Source organism: Grammomys surdaster, unplaced genomic scaffold (assembly GCF_004785775.1).
Source record: "Grammomys surdaster isolate TR1022 unplaced genomic scaffold, NIH_TR_1.0 125801, whole genome shotgun sequence".
In the NCBI taxonomy this organism is placed as follows: domain Eukaryota; kingdom Metazoa; phylum Chordata; class Mammalia; order Rodentia; family Muridae; genus Grammomys; species Grammomys surdaster.
Genome location: NW_021620632.1, coordinates 3110354 through 3115636, shown reverse-complemented (window position 1 = coordinate 3115636; position 5283 = coordinate 3110354). Strand labels below are relative to the sequence as shown.

Below are 5283 nucleotides of genomic sequence, written 5' to 3'. Positions count from 1 at the left end.
AAGCTCCCACATAAATAATGTAAAGTTTATAAACCTTAAAATATTAAAAAAGAAAAAATGATATAAACTTGATTAACATTATTTTTTATTCTATTAGCTTTGACTTTATTTTAATGATATGTACAAGAGTTAACAAATTACAATTAAAACGGAATTTGTTATGGCAATTCCACAGAACTTAAAAACATGCAACACTGCATGGTAAAAACAGCTTCATTCATATACAAAAAATATTCCTTTGAGACTCATGACAGTGCCTGGAAATTTCTGACATAAGTTCTTTGCAAAGAATATTTTAAAAATGTAGAGATCTGATTAACCAATTAGTGCAGCATTAGGAAAGATAATAAACATTGTTAGTAAAGAGGTTACAGTGATTTACACCAGGTATAGACAGGGTTCAATGTAGTCTCGTTAAATAAATGTTCAGTTAAGAAAATAGTTTTGAAAAAGATCTTATATTGAAGCCATGTATTAATTTTGTTGAATCAGCTTATATAAATCAATAGTCAAGTTTATTCAGTTAAAGAAAATAGGACTATGCTTTCTTATACTCATAAATAATATATATATATATATATATATATATATATATATATATATATATATATTATATACAAGTGAAAAAAAGTTCTTTGTTAAAAAAAATACTGCCAATTCAGGTGCTAAGGTTGAAATAGTTCTTTATCCACATACTAGCTACGTTGGTAAAAATTTCTTATTTAAATCACATTCAACCAGCATAAATAGTTAAGATGAATATTGTTGTAAACAATAGAAAAAACAAATTTGTTTGTATTTTAAATTTCATCACTGAGTAACAATTTACTTCTCAGCTTAGAATGCTTTATAAAGGCTCAACATTTAATGTAATCAAGTCCAAAGCCCACTAAAGAGTAAACACAGTGAATGCTTTTCAAAGTGCATAATTTCCAAAGCTTCCACTTGGAGTATTTATCCAATACCAATACTGGTTTACCAGCAACAAAATAAAATATGGTTAGCTATAAAAATACTAAGGAATGTTACTGAAAAGGAAAGGCTATTTGGTAGAAGTAACTACAAAAATAATTAGTTTAGAACTTTGTAAAGCTTTAATGCAAGAACATCAGTACACTGTCTTTCCATAAAATTTAAAGCATGATCAATACCAAGACTGTGAATGTCTACCTTTCATATACTTAAAAAGGAATTGCAACAAAGTATCTCTTAAAAAAGTGTAAGATAAATGATCATGCAGGTGTTGATCTGCAGGCATTTGGGGATGCTAATGTCTGTGCTGGACTGTCGTCTTTGGCTTCACTGGCAGCAAGGATGGGCAAGGTGCTTCTTGGAAATGCAGATATGGGACAAGGAGTACCAATTTTTTCATCAGTGTCTGAATCTGGCGTTGTAACTTCACTGTCCTGAAGTCCCAGGATCTCACAAACTGCTTGCGGCAATTCCTTGCACTGTGCCATCTGTAGGGAAATTGCTTCTGCTTTACACAGTATGTCTTCTACATCAATTTTCATGGACAATTCATTGATGTGCTTAAGTATTTCACTGAAGCCATAATGCTTTTCCATTATCTGTTGCTTTTCTGATTCCAGGATAGCACAACACAGAAGAAGATGAAAATTATTACAGAGCAGTTCAGTCCACATTACCTCCCATAATCGCAGTATATCTAGAAAACTAAATTCCCTCTTGAATCTGATTAAAAGCCATCTAAAGCAAAAATAAAGATATCCAGAGTCCTGGGATTCTAAATAGCTACAAAATCCACTGTCCAATAATCTGAGTAAGGTGCTCAGCTGGATTAACTGGGTCTTCATGCCTTGCATTTGTTCTTCAAAATTTTGATGCATCTGGTCCATATAAGAGACAAAGCACCAAAAGGTGTCCACTTCATTCTCCATCACGTACAAAAGCGGGTAAAGCAAGTCACTCATTCCTTGTACATACCCTAAATCAAAGTCATACATGCAGTAGGTCATCAAAATGTCGTGAAGTAGAATCAGTCCTGGGTTATCTTGGCCTTCATAAAACTTGTTTGTTCGATCTGTTAGGTTGATATCTTTCTCAATCAGACTTCTATAGTCTCTCAGGCGTGAGTTTCTCTTGTCTTGTGCCTCGCTGACAGAGTTCCACTGCAGTTTCATCCTGAAGTACTCATCAGTTTTTCGTTTTTGTAATTGAATTCTTTCCTCTTTGGTACTATCCCATGGAAAATAACCCAGGAGGAATTTCCATGTTTGCTTTCTTAGTGAATGACTAAGACCCCCTCTGAATATCCTCTGCTTCATGCTCTCTACGTTGATGAGTCTGCCTTCAGAGTCCAGGCTTTTGGTCCGTTCTTCCAGGGACAGTGGTTCCCGCCTTTGAACAACAGGTCGCTCTCCCAAATTAATTCTCGTGATGACTTCAAATCCTGGTTCCTCTTGCTGATTTATCTTTAGGCCTGGAAGAGCATCACGAAGAAAATCCGCCATTTCTGAAGGTGGTCATTGATGTGTAGAGGGATCGCTGCCTCGCAAACTATCAAAAATGTAGTTTGTAACTTTGGAAAATCCTACCATGGTTGCTGTATAAGGATCCTTTTTAATTTTTTGTATTAAGCCATATGCTGGTTCATCAAGAAGATTTTCAAAAGACTGTGAAAGACTCTTATTCTGACAATTGCCAAGAAGTGTTCTACTATCTTGTGGTGATTCACACAACACCATATATTTCTAAAGAAACTTAATCAGTAGTTTGCTAACTCCTTGATGGAAGTGCAGAGCAGGAAGCATGAAGTCATACTTTAGACAGAAGACCAAATAAGACCAGCCCATACCCTCTTTGCTTTGCTTGATTTCAGGTCTGCCAAACTGAACAGGAACGACCATTTGCTTTTCCCGTTTCTATGGCTTGGAGCATCTCCATTGGAATGTGGTTTCTACTTAAATGACACTGTATTAACCATGTCCCATTCTGCTTCATAACTGTTCTGGTGTTCCGATCCTCAGTGAGCTTGCTCTTTTGGAGCCTGAGTCCACTCTACAACTGAACTGGAGTCCTTTCCAGCATACAGAATACTAGAAGAATCTAATGCATCATCCAATGGTCGCCAGTCCACTATTACTTCAGCATGCTTTTCTAAAACACGCAATATTCCTGAAATTAAGCTGTCTTGGTCATTTGCCTTTCCACAAGATGAGTGAATATATACCCCTTCTTGTTCATATATAATCTTCCCTCTCACAACGCCCGCTGCCGCCATGTTCCCCGCATGTGCCTGGTGATGACGTAACAGAATCTCATGTGTCTCTCTGATTAACATTATTTTGAATTGCACCAAATCACAGGGTGCCTCATAGACAGGTATCATTTCTTGGTTTCTTATTTTGCCTTTTCAATAGGTATATGCAGGTATATATGTGTGTGTATGTTTATGTACAGAGTCTATTTCTGACTTATTTAATGTGACAGCTTCTACCTTCTAAACATTGGTTAGTATTAGAGATGTGAGTCACCAGGACCATTTTTTTATATAAGAAATTGCTATGATTACTTAAAACAAATTTAAATACACAAACCCCAACCAGAAATTTTCAAATTTTGAAATGAGTCAAAAAAAATCCATCCTCCAGTCAATGTCAGTAAACTCATCCAATTTTCTAGTAATTCCCAGGTTTAGTCGTAGCTCTTGTTCCTCTCTGCTCTCACATATTCTTTGGACTGTAAGTGTGATAAAGTCAGGAAACATACACAGGAGATTCTACTTGCATTTAGTGTCTATAATGGTGCCCATATATCAGATTGATGAAGTTTTAAAAGTCTGTGAGAGGACTTTCCCTAGAGTTAACCAGCAAACTGAAAAAGAACAAGATGATACATTCTTTCAAATGCCAAGAACACTTGCCAGGTTATCAGACACATTCCACTTGAAGTCAGTTCTCTGACTGAAGTAGAAGTTTTATTGAAATTTAATGTAACAGATATATTATGTTAAACCTGTCAGCTGTTTAGCAATAATTGTCACAAATTGCTCATTTGTCCTTTCAAAAGAGCATATGTTTGTGTAAAATTCATGAGAAATCTAATTAATAAGTAAAACTAGATGCTTGTGAGCCATACAAAGCTATTTTAAAGTTACCTCTCTTAGAAACAAAATGACTTCAAATCGTCAATTCTAATTAGCCCTCATAGAGTATTTCCATTCAACACAAATGAGTGTTGCCATGCCAAAAGTAGCAGAAGTGTAGTAAAATATTTACAAAATACTTTTGTATAAACTGTTTTCCAAAGATTGGAATTTCATGTCTAATAATTTAAAAGAACAAGGAAAAACATTCTATATTACTTATGTATTTATGCCTCTACTGAAGTGTAAGGGGGGATTTTATATGTAGAGACGAGAATCAGCCAGTGCTTGAATAGGCAATGTAAAGTGGAAAGTGTGTAATGTATAAATTCAATGTTAATCACTCTTGTTCTGGACAAAGATGTGTAGATTGTGGTGGATGTAGTCAGGTACCACAATGAATGACTGTACACTAGGGTCCCCAGAAGACTATATTAGGAAAATTTCTTGAGCTCACAAGTTACTTATGTCACATAGAGAGGTACTTTCTCAAGAAGTGTGATGGGCTGAAACAGGATAGATAGAAGTGTTCATCAAGATGTACTTATATTTGAATATAGCAAAACTGTTATGAAGAAAAGGGACAACGTTAAATGCTGACAAGGATTTTGAAAAAGAAACATTTATACACTGCTGGTGGATGGTTACATTAACTGGTACAGCAGCTAAAAATATCACCATATATGTTATTAAAGTAACTGAACAGAAATAGCTATAACACTCTTGAGTATATGCCCAAAAGACTTTATGTTTTACAGAAATAAAAATACTTTTTGAACATCTGTGTTTATTGATATTTACAACAGCCAGAATATGGAAAGTCAGGACTCAATAAATTTATAAATATATACTGGAGTGTTGTACACATACACAATGACATGACATACAGTAGAAAATAAAAATGGAATCATAATATTTGCAGGAAAATAGATGCAACTGGAACCCATTATGCTAACTAGAACAAACCAGATTCACAAAAACAAATGTCATGCTTTTTCTCATATGTGGAACCAGTATTTAAATGTGTTTTTGAAAGGACACAGAAACATGGCTGGTGACTCAGAACCTCTTAGTCGTTCCTCCTGCAGTAACTAAAAAATAGAAAATGTAAGAAAGAACTAAAGAGAGAGAGAGAGAGAGAGAGAGAGAGAGAGAGAGAGAGAGAGAGAGAGAGA

At 35.0% G+C, this 5283-nt stretch overlaps 1 pseudogene; it reads right to left on the bottom strand.

The window, feature by feature from the left end:
• Positions 1–1232: 1232 nt before the first annotated feature.
• Positions 1233–3244, bottom strand: LOC114640300 (annotated as a pseudogene).
• Positions 3245–5283: the final 2039 nt, after the last annotated feature.